This window comes from Cyrtonyx montezumae, unplaced genomic scaffold, assembly GCF_038088225.1.
Source record: "Cyrtonyx montezumae isolate F1298 unplaced genomic scaffold, pur_monq_1.0 scaffold_6, whole genome shotgun sequence".
Lineage (NCBI taxonomy): Eukaryota > Metazoa > Chordata > Aves > Galliformes > Odontophoridae > Cyrtonyx > Cyrtonyx montezumae.
Window position 1 is genome coordinate 1154546 of NW_027072067.1, and position 12563 is coordinate 1167108.

Genomic DNA, 12563 nt, shown 5'->3' on the forward strand with positions numbered 1-12563 from the left:
AAAGCCCAGGATGTCAAATGTATTTTGAAATAGAACACAGGAGGACAGCTGACAGACCAAAACATATTTCAGGTTAATTCATTAACACTTAAACCATCTGACATGCACTGAGAGCTGGTGTAGTGCCATGACTTGAGATGGCTGTTAGTGGTGTGATTTGAATCCAGGACTTTTGTGTCTTTGTATTTTATTTTGAACCTAATATTTGAATGCTCAGTTCCATGCAGCACTTCAATTTAAATAACAGTAGCTGTCTTTTGGACAGTATCTTTTTTGTGGTGTTAAAGCCTTTACATGTTTAAAAAAAATCACTTCATGAGATGGTCACAGTGGCTACAAGTATCTGCCTGTTCAAAATAGATAAAAATTATGAATGAAAACAGTGAATTCTATGGAAGGTAATAAACTATTGAAAAATGCAGAAAGCAGGAAGAAAAAGAGGAGGGAGGGAGAAAGATCAGAACATTGAAACTAGTAAGTTAATGTTTATATTATTCTCAAATTATATTCTAAAATAATGTATTAGATGGAGTAAAATAATATATATAAAAAAGTAATGATCTATTTTGGGTCCTGTAATAGGAGCTCTGGGACTCTCCATCCAGACCAGTCTCACACTCACCTGTCCTATTGCAGAAGGAAAATATAGCAGTAGACAGCAGATTTTGACCTACCTTGGTGAAGTTTCGGTGCAAGGCAGCAATGGATGCAATTTCAGCCAGAGCGTTTCTATTTAATTTATGGGGATGAGGGAAATCACTAGAGGTAGCTGGAATCTTGTCAGCTGTGACTAACAAAGCTAGAAGTTGACAAGTCTCCAGTCTGTTTTTGTATAGTCTGACAGCTCGAAAAGATCCTGCTTAGATAAAATGAGCTATAAGGAGCAAGAGAAGTGGCAGACATCACAGAATCACAGAACTGTAGTGGTTGGAAGGGACCAAGAGATCACTGAGTCCAACCCCCTGCCAAAGCAGCTCCTTAGCCCAGGTTGCACAGGTAGGCATCCAGGCAGGTCTTGAACTTCTCCACCACCTCTGTGTGCAGCCTGTGCCAGTGCTCCGTCACTGCACTGTGAAAAGGTTCCCACACACATTTGTGCAGAACTTCCTGTGCATCAGTTTGTGGCCATTCCCCTTAATGCTTACGTGCTTACAGGTGGGCAAAACGTTTACCATCAACCAGTGCAATGCCACTTAAATAGTGCGTGAGACATTCCGTATATTCTGCATCAGAATTAGAAATTACAGAGTGCTAAGTACTTATATTGTCCTTGTCTGCCTTCAGCTTGAATAGTATCATAGAATCATGAAGACTGGAAAAGACCTCCAAACGTCCACATACCACCAATAGGTTGCTCTGAAAGTAATAACTCCTATTTATTTCCATGGAAACTGCAACAGATACTAAGAGCACAAAAGCATCATTTAATAGAGCAAGTTCTCAGCTACAAAGCAGTATTTTTCAGCAGAGCCTGGCCCTGTTGCCACTGCTGAAATGCATCACCCACAGCCTCACTGTGCTAATATCCAATGTTTAATCTCCACAAATGTTCAGCAAGTGTTGACAAATGTCAATGGATGCCATTTTTTTCTGCATGGAGGAATTAACATTTCCACCAGGCTGCCATCTGTTGCACAGCAACAAATGCAATGGAGCACTGGCAGGAAGGTTCAACCTCACTGCCATCTCACCGACATCCACCTCTAATGTCCTGGATCAGTATAATAAAACAGGAGGTGTTACTTTCAGAGAACATTGTACTACTGGTCATGGAAATTGTCAGTGTTTTATGGGCTGGTTCGGCCCAGTTCTGTGATGAATGGGGCAAGGGGACCCACAGACCCATGCCTGGGAAAGGGAAATGGGAGAAAGGGCAAGGGCTGAGAGATGGGCCTAAAACAAAACAGCAGCAATGGTCTGAGGAGGAAAACTAATTTACTAAATAAGATATAGGAATGCAAAATAACACAATATAATTGGAATTGAAGGTAATAAATCAAATTAAATGAGAGAGATAGAGTTTCTGAAAACTGAAGGCCTTATTCTAACACTGAAGGTGAGATGGCAGGGAGCACACACACTGCTGGGACGATCTGAAAGGGAAAGAGAGGGATCTCATGACTTGCCAACAGTTTTATCTTTCCCACTGAGCAGAAAATGGAAAAACACAAAGTAACACTGAGTCCTCTGGAGTACATAGCTGTTCTTCTCTTCCAGACGGGTATACCTGGAACTATTGTGATCCATGGAACTCTTTAACTCCCAGTGCACTACATGATGTTATTATGTGGAATATCAATAATTCATTTAAAAAATAAATAAATAAAAATCATGACACCACATATGCGTCCACTTCAGTCGCTGCAGCATCAGACAGCAATCAATAGCAGCAGTCTGTGTACGTCTTTCAATATTACGTGTTGCTACAAACTTATAACCAGTAAAGCAGCACAGACACTTCTCATTAATAATCTTACGCTTGCTGATGTGTGTTCATAATTGAAAACTGCAGCGAGCCGCTCCCAGAAGAGGGCTCTGAAGTGGATGATGAACAAACTAACAAAGGTGCTCCCCTCCTTGGAGAGGGCCTGTAACCTTGGTGAGAAGATCCAGAGAACAGTCCATTCAGGGGAACCTGTGAGCAGAAGAGGCTCCAGTCTGTGTATAACCCAAGTAATTTTTAGATCCTTGTTTTCAGGTGTTCTCGTTTCTCTTCTTGTGCAGACTCCATCATCCATCATGCTACCATTGATGATTTCAGTTTTGAACACTGCTGCAGAGCTATCTCCAACAAACCTTAATAGCAAGACTTGCTTTTCCCTGTAAAACACCCAGTGACAGAAATGGTGAACCAATGATGCATTACACTTCACTTTTTGTAAAACGTAGTTCAAAAACACTGTTATTTGTAACTGGATACCGAGTGCAAATCTTAGAAATCAGTTACTACTTGCATGACAAATCTGTTGGATTGGGTGGTGAAACTGCTTATTTTCCTTCAGAAACTTACATCTCTTTGTCCATATCAAACTGAGCTGGTAAGGTCAGTTTTCACTGGTTCATTCACATGGATCTTCAACAACAGAACTGCACTGTAAAGCATTCTAAAACTACAAACAACAAGTAAGCATGGTCTCATCTTGAACATATGATTATTTTGAGGTAAGATGTTTATGACATTTATGTGCATGAACAGGGAAGGGTCTCACTGTTTTTTTTTTTTCTGGGTGAGAGAAAGTATCTACAATATGTGGCAGAGCATCATCAGTATTCTTTCCCAAAAATACTCTTCTCTAGGATGTTCCAGTAGGTGGAACCAGTGGGAAATGTCGTTGCTAGTTGACTCAAATATGTAAACTTTCTTCTCCCCCTGTATCCCTGGTAAATAGAGCCTTGAGCCTTGCAGCATCTCTTGACAAGTGACATATCTGGCTGTTAAGGAAGCATCCAAGTGCAAGTTCTGAACACCAACACCAAAGTGGGGGGTTCTTACACTTTTAGTTTCATTTTGTCTGGTCTCTTCTGTTTGCTGATAAAATAACTCAGAGCATTTGCACAGCTCACCTGGTAACTGTGCTCTGATCCAGATGTGTTTAGAAGTGTTTCATCAGCTCTCTGATTTACACTGGAATTAATCTCAAATTTTTCTTTTGAATAACATTGACATGATCAACAGACACACAAATACTTTTAAAATGTCACCAAAGCATATGATTACAGCTTTTGATTTAACCCAAATGGAATCTCTAATGCCAGGAAAGGAGCCAGCTACCTCCAAAAGAGGTACTTTAGGAAGCTCCCTTAACCACTATCCCTGACTCTCTCCACAGACGGGAGTGGTTCAGCATGCACAGAGCCTCCCCTTGTAGTTCTTGAAATGACTCCAACTTTGGTCCTATCAGTATTTTTGGGATTGCAATGCTCAGAAGCAGCAGGCTTTCATTTTTCACCATTGTAACCCTGAAAGTTTACAATTCTATGCCTGTTGTTTATAGTCCATTATTTAACATCAAATTAATTCTGTGTTAATTATGTCCTTCCAGGGCAGTGTTGAGTTCAAGCCCTTGCAGCTGTTATTTTAGTCTTGCTTTTCATGTTTTCTAAACACAAAGGTGTCTGTTTAGGCTTGGACCACCAGTGCCCAGAAGGGCACTGTGTTGTATTTCAAGGGTAATGCTGTTCTTAGGCCTCTCGTATTTTGGAATAAGATCTGTACTATTCTTTCAGAGAAAGGTGACAGTAAGTGTCTCATTCTCGTTGCTTCATGTTTCTTTTGAATTCCATCAGAGTTTATCAGGATCCAGAGAGGTAACATCAAATATGGGCTCAGGATACGGCTCCAAAAAGAGCACCATATTCTCACTACAGGAGCTTGGTTACAAGATCATCCTTCTTTGCTGTATAGATCCATACTGATAGATGCCCAGACCTTCAGTGATTTCATCAGAAAGATGGTCAGTGTTCAGGAAACATGCCTGGAATCTTTACCAGAGATGATTTACTGTTTCTGTAACAGCCTGCAGTACTGTGACACTTCTTTTCCTTTTCGGTCTAGGAAATAATAATGTTATTTCCAAGAACATGAAGACATTAGTTCGTACTATAGCCTTTTCTCTCTTTGTGATAGCATTTTTCATGATCTGCCAGTGGTTATATTAATTATTAAGTAGCTACTTAACACATTAAGTTATATTAATATTTCAAGTTATATTAAAACATCACAATACTATCTTCAAATATTAACATCTTAATTTTTTAATATAACTGTCTTTTCTTTCCTCCATTCTCCACACAACACACCTTTCCCACATCAGGATGCACCAACAGAGAATATTTTACCAATTGAATGAGGTCCGTTAGAAGACAAGAGATGGGGAAGAGCAGTGTAGCTCCTGTTGGCAAGATGGGACACAACCAGTGTCACTCCTCACCGCTGATGACCAGCAGGGGTGGCTGGCTCCTCCCGTGGCAGCCAGGTGTTCCGATTGTCATGGCTTAGGGCATCTCATTCACAGAGACAGTAGGACTGTCTGCTGGCTGAAAGGAAAACAATGTTCTCATGATAACAAAAATCTAGCTTATGCCTTTTGGATTTATTTAACAATTTCTTAAAACCTCCTTCACATTTCCTTCAGCTCACTAGTTTTTGCATTTCCAGAGCTTTCCCATTTATTTTCAAGAGGCTAAATATCGTTTTGTTTCTGAAAAGGTACCAAGCAGTGATCTCTACAATAGCAAATTCTGTTTCGCTGCTTCACGTTTTAAGAATAATTCTCTTCCAAATCTGTTCCAAAAGGAGCCTGGTCTCTAACCTCCTGCCTTCGAGGTGGCATACTGCCCCATCACATTCCCCCCAAATGAAACCATTCTGGGCATCAACAGACAGCCATCAGCAACTGCTGGGCTCCCACTCCTCCTGCTGCTGGTCACAGTGATCACCACGGCGGTACTGCAGGCACAGTACCAAGACTTGCCTCCAAGGGCTCTCTGCTGCTGCTCCTGGGCTGAAGTGCTGACGTCTGTGTTAGTGATCAGAGATGAAACACAGAGCCCATGGCCAAGGGCTCTTTGGCTTTGTATTCATATTAACTGTGCAAACAGTTAATAACAGTTAATATAATAACAGTTAATATGAATACAATAGCTGAGTAGTCTCAATAGGGTTACTCACCTTTCAATAATAAAAAATATCATATTAAGTTAATATTAATACTCAGCTATTATGTGTTTGAGATAATGAAAATGCTTACCTGTCTGCAACCCTGGAGCCTATCTATACTTTGTATAGATTGAAAATAGTAGATATTTGATCCCTCTGCAGAAGTTCTCTATACTAGCTGTTCTCATTCCTTGATCTATGAACAGTACTGCTCGATGTTAAATAATACCTCCACAAGATCCCTGCAATGAAAATATATTTCATAGAATTGCCATGAAGAATTCATCATGTCATGTTTTTGTATATATGCATATTTAACGATACAACAGTACAATGGACAGGCAGGCACCTCACATTCCTCATATAGTAATGTGATATTCTGCCATTACGCTGTCTTTCTAATTCTACTTATTTGTTTCACTGTCACATTATTGGACTTAAAAGACAGTCTTTAAGGACCAAAGTGCAATTTTATCCCTCAAAAGGATTTCAGCATGCTTTTTTTCCTTTGGAAAGTACAACCTCAAGACACCAATGCAGCACATATTTTGGATACATGCTTCTGGGCTCAAAGTTTGAAAAAAGGAGTTATGAAATAATTGTTCTATTTTAAAATTTCCAATGTGAAAAAATCAGGTTTCCTCCTTCATTCTAAAATGCAACTTTCCTAAAAAATATCTCTATATAAATGCTTGAAGGGCCCCTAAACTGTGGTTTTTAAAGGATTATAATTATTGCCTGATTATTTGTGGATATTCTTCAAGCTTTTACCTTTTGTAGCAGATCCAGAAGAGGGAAACTTTGAATCTCAAATATTTTCTTAGTAACTTAATAACCGAATGTCCAACTGTAAAGAACGTATACTGTACACAATAAACTGCTCGAAGTCTGCTATCTCCCCATAAAAGGCACCACAGTTACCAAGCCAAACATGGACCCAGCTTTAATTTTTACTGGCAGAAAATCAAGCTAATTGCTAATAGTCATTAACATTGGAGCAGCCACCTCTTAGTAAAAGCCCTAGAGAGAAGAGAGAGAGAGCAAGCAGAAATGGTGGCAATTAACCAAAGCAAATTGTCCAATGTCTATAATTCCCTCAAAAATGTTAACAGAGGTTCAAATCCTTGCAAATGAATGCACTTCCCAGCTTCCTGCACACCTTGTCTGGCCAGACCAGCAGTGCTGGATAACAGTAATTCAGGTACTTGGGCTGCATCCTCGACCCACCCAGCTGGAGGACTGGTTTTGTGGCTTCATGTCTATATATTTTTTTTTAAACTTGATTAATCCTGAGATATAATCTCTCCCTTTCTTCTTCTCTGGACTGCAGCTCAAAAGTCACTTCTCATAATTTCTGTGGCTTGCTGCCTGGAGAAGGCAGCAGCCATACTTTCCTGTTGGTTTTTCTAGCATATTCCTCAGTCCTGACCTGCAGTTGCAAGGCTGTGTCAGCACGCTCATGTACTCGATGTGCAATTCCCCCATTGCTTAGGGCTGTTTTCTCCAGGAAACTACAAGTGACAGCAAGCCCAGACCCAAGGCAGAAAAGGGCATATATCCCAGTGAGCACTTTCTGTAAGTGCCCTTCAATTTTTTCCACATTTCTTTCACCTGTGATTGAAACAAAAATGCAACCAAAGTTTTTATTTTTTAAAGGACAAGAAGACAGTGTTGGATGTCAAGAAAAATGCTCCCTGGAGTGTCTTAACACCAATTCAGAAGTAGCAGACGGAGCTGTGTGCAATGGCAATGCCCATTGCTGGGGCTCCCCATGACCCTGCTCTGCAGGCAGCATCCTTTGCCAGCTTTACTTAAAAACCAAATGGGTGTGACACAAGCACGCAACAGATGAAGAGCAAACAAATCAAAACACCCAAAGCAGCATGGATCGCACACTTGGACTGACCTCGTGACAGACTTTGGAGTTGGTTATCCACGGGAGAGGTACTGGTGTCACACACACTGTAAACAAACTGCTGTGCAGTGCGAGGGATGGCTGTGCCACTGCAGTGAGAGTCAGTCTTCATTTAACCACATCTTTCCTCCTTGTCCCCTGGGCCTGTGCTGCTACAGCTAGTTAAGAGCTAGACATGGAGAAGAACACAAACTGGGAGACGCCGTGAAAATATCCCAAGTTTGAGGAAAGGAGGGTGAAGAAACTCCACTCCAGCAGCCCTTCAGCTTTGCCAGCAGGGCATGAGTGACACTGGTGCCTGCAGGGAGCCAGGGGGCACTGCTCACCTGTGCAGTGTAACCCTCTGAAGAAATGAGTGTGCTTTACCTGCAGAGGCCCTAAGGAGCTGATGAAAGCCATCTGCAGGAAGCAATCCTTCAGAGAAATGGGGATTTAGGGGCTTAGCATACGCTTTTAATTACAGTGTATTATATTGCAGTGGCAAGGCTGGAATATTCTTCTGGGAGACTTTTCCACACATATGTCATGGGAAGTACAAACACATCTAGAACCATTAAAAGTGCTTAGATAACAAACCATCATCTGGTAACCCGCACAGAAGAAATCTCTCCCAGGCTCATGAGAAGCCAGAGAAATGAACCCTGGGCACAGGTGCCCTTTACCAGTGTTGGCTTTTGGGATGAGAAAACCTACATTCATCCCTACAGCATAACACTGATGAGAGACTTTTCAGATCTGCTTGAAAATAAATAGCAAAAACAAAATGCCACCTGAACTCACCCGCTTTGTGAGCACTGGCAGCAGCTCAATGGCACTGCATGCAGTGATGTTTCTTTTCTAAGCACTGTTCTGCACGCTGCTGGTTTGTGTCTGTGCTCACGGGGGTCTGTCTGGGTGGTGATGGCAGCTCCTCCAGCAGTGGAATTTGCACGAATCCCACGGCACCCACCACGTTCCTTATGGTGTCTGGCAGCCTAGCACTTTTTCACTCTGCCACAGATTTGCAGCACAGTAAGGTGTGAGATTTAAGCAATGTTTAAGTTTCCTAAAAGTAAGGTTGAAAGAATACTGGGAAAGAAAGAAATGGAAGCAGCTCTAAAATTCAGTCCTTGCTTCTGAGCAGTGCTGGAAAGTTCCATAAAAGACTTGACTACAGCTGCATTAGATCAATACATATTCTGAAATTAACCTTTAGAAATTCATATGCTGCTTTACACACTTGATCAGTGCAGAGACCCTCTAGCTCTCTGTCTGCTGATTTATTTGCTCTCCCAGCTGCTGACTTTGCAAGTTTTCCAGCCCTCTGCCTTGTGGCCTCATGAGGGGTTGAGCAGAACTGAAGCCCTCCTGCCTGGAGGTCTGCTGCCATTCTCACAAGCAGAATTGCCCTTGGAGTACTTGCCCCAACACTGATTTGGTGCTTCTGCCCCCCCATGCAGGAGGGAAGTGGGCACCACAGGAGCAGCCAGGAACACCTCTCTGAGCAGCCAGATGGGAAATGCCTGGCACAGCTCCCTCTGCACTGCAAACAGCTTCCTCCTGTGCTCAGGATATCTGCTTTAAAGGAGGTAAGGTCCTACCTGAAGCAGGTCCTGCATTTCAGCAGTGACAGTAAAAAAGTGTCGATCTGAATGGACATCAGCAGCCTCTCAACTGTCTGATGGCTTACTGAAGTAAAAAAGCTCAGTCTCACAGTGGTTCACCATGCTTCCACCCTACAATTGCTCAACTTGATACTCCACAATACAGGGAGGGAAAGAGTGTGATCAGACTTGTTTGCAGATTGCTCGTGTATTTATACTGTAACAGCCCACAGAAATACTGAGGGCCTTAGAAGGACCCACAGGTCTCAAACAATGGCATAACATCCGTTACTAAGCATGTGGTAGCAAACACAGGAGCTGCCTGTGGTACGTGGCCACAGCGATACCACCAGATTGCTGAAACAGCAAACAACAGAGTGTTAACAAAAAGAAACAGAACAGTTTCTGTTAATACGACAAGAGAGGAAAAGACCATTAGTGAGAGCCACATGATTGAATCATAGAATCCTTAGATTTGGCAGGGACCCTTAAAGGCCATTTGGTCCAACTCCCCTGCGATGAACAGGGACAGCCACAGCTGTCAGGTGCTCACCTCTCCCTCCTGACCTTGGCTGTCTGCAGGGAAGGAGCACCACCGCCTCTCTGGGTGACCTGTGCCAGTGACTCACCACCCTCAATGTAAAAGGCTTGTATTTATATCCTTATATCCAACCTAAATCTACCCTCTTTAAGCTTGAAACCATTTCCTCCTGTCTTATCAAAATGGACACTGCTAAAGAGTCTGTCCCTTTCTTTTCCGCTATACATACTGAAAGGACATTCTCCTCTACATTTTGGAAAGAGCATATTTCCAAAGAAAACATTTTAATCAGTTAATAAGTAACTTGTACTTGGGAGTATTACGTAGACTTTCAGGAGACACGGAAACTTAATATTTACCTGTTTAACATAAGTAAAACTTGGACTTGTTTAAAGTTTCTTTATTTGAACAGATCTTTGCTGTTAAACATTAGTTTTAATGTTTCATAATGCATAAACTAAGAAATGCTTATGCTTTCTGTTGAAACTGAGATTCCACTGGGGCACATGAGATCCCAAAGGCAGCTGACCAGCTCTGTGCAACAAGTTGCCTTCGTGGATGCAGGGAACTCTGCCATTCCCCACCGTAACAACTCAAGGAAACAAAAAAGTAAAAAAATGAAAGTGATAACTGACATTATCTCACTTGAGACATTTGGATATTGCCAAGACGTGCAACATCCATGTGAGATTTCATAGCTGGTGACTTTTTCAACTCGCGTAGCTCCCTGCTCAGCCAGCCCATGAGATATACTGAGAGCTCCTCGTGAAACATCCTTTTTGCTGACTCTCAACCAGTCACAAGCCTCACTTGTCCAACAGCCATGCAAATTGTTTGATTTTCAGGCTAAGCAGTGATAAAAGGAGATCAGCCCTTGCCCGAGCCTCCTGGAGAGGTGTTAAGTCTGTGCAGCATATCTCAGTGCACAAGGCAGCCACCAACTATTCAAAAGTGAGTGGGGCAATAGCAGTACTTGGGAGCACATCTGGTCCCAGCCCTAACACAGCTGTGATGCATCCAGCCAGGAGCCGTGTGCCTCAAACCTGTGCATTCACAGCTCTCTGGGAGAGCTCTCCACCAGATCTTATCTGTAAACGGATTGGGATGACTCTTCATCTCCTATATTGTAACAAAGTCTTCATCCAAGAGGGCATCAAACAAGAAGTTTTTGTTAGTCCAGGATTGATATGGAGCCCTGGAACAGTGAATTATGTTACATGTCCACATTTTCATATGTGGATTATTATGGACAATATTATACTAGTGTTATTCCTAAAGTACACGATCACTCACTTGGCATTTAGGTAGTTTCCTACCCAGAGAGAACTTTCATGATTATTTCAAGAATATTCCCCCATCTAAATAGTTGCTATACCTTCCTCTTTCCCAAAGCATTTCAGACATTTCATGGGGAAATAATTGCGTTTTTCATGCATCATGGTAAACAGACAATGGGCAGAACCCACTTCCAAAGGCTGTCTCTTTAGCTTCACCAGTGAGTGCACCCTCAGCAAGTTTGCTGATAACACCAAGCTGATTGGTGCAGCTGACGCAGTAGAAGGAAGGGATGCCATCCAGAGGGGGCTGAACAGGCTTGGGAAGTGGGCACATGAGAACCAAATGGGGCTCACTTTGGTTGGAGCAATCTCAGATTTCTGAACAGAATGGGAGAACTCCTTGAGAGCAGCCCTGCAGTAAAAGGATTTGGGGGTCCTGGTGGATGAAAAGCTGGACATGAGCCAGCAGTATGTGCCTGTAGCCCAGAAGGCCAGCTGCATGCCTCAGAAGAAGGCTGGCCATCAGGGCAAGGGAGGTGATTACTTACCTCTCCTCTGTCCACGTGTGGTCCCATGTGGAGTACTTCATCCAGGCCAGTTTTGGAAGGACTTAGGGAGAGTGACTTTATAAACAGTCTGATACTGACAGGAAAAGGGAGAATGTTTTGATACTAAAAGAGTAAGGTCAGGTATTAGGAAGAAACTCTTTATTCAGAAGGTGGTGATGCCCTGACACAGCTGCCCATAGCCATGGTACAGATTCCTGGAGGGGTCCTGGGCAACCTGAGCTGATGTGGGGCAGCCATCCCACAGTAAGGACTGGAACAGGGCAGGCTTTGAGGTATCATCAACCTAAGCCAGCCTATGATTATATGTAGGTCGCTCAAAAAGTAATGCCTCCAATTTATTTCTATGGAAACTACAGCAGATATGAAGAACACAATCACACTATTAGGTAGAGCAAATTCTCAAAACAGTTTCTCAGCATAGTCACCACCATTATCTAGGCATTTTTGCCAGGGATGAACAAGAGCCTACATGACATACTTGTAAAATTCTGCATGGCTGTCCAGAATATGGCCTATCTTTCCCATTCCACCCACTTCACTGTGCTTACATCCACTGTTTGGTCTCTACAAACACTCAGCGTCAACAAATATCAGTGGGTGCCATTTTTTCTGCATGGAGTTACTTGCCTTTGCTCCATATGCATTTCCATGTCAGATACCATTCTGTCTGACTGCCCCTCTGCTGCCATCTGTCACACAGCAACAACACGTAATGGAATACCAGTGGGAGGATTCAGCCTCTACTGCCATCCCAGCAACATCAGAAAATAGGAGGCATTATTTTCAGAGCAGCTCTCACAACTGCATGGTAGTCAGTGCCCTTTGTTATCCAAAATGAACACAATAACCTGTGGAAATGCATGCATCTGTGATTGCTTCGCTGATGTTTTAGAGACAGAGCTTCCAGGTGGAGAGTGTACTTCTGTTGACTGTGGATTTGCAACAGCATGGTAGTGCAAGGCTCCATAATTCAACAGTACATATCAGGTTCACTATAAAAGAGCCTGTTGAGCACAGCC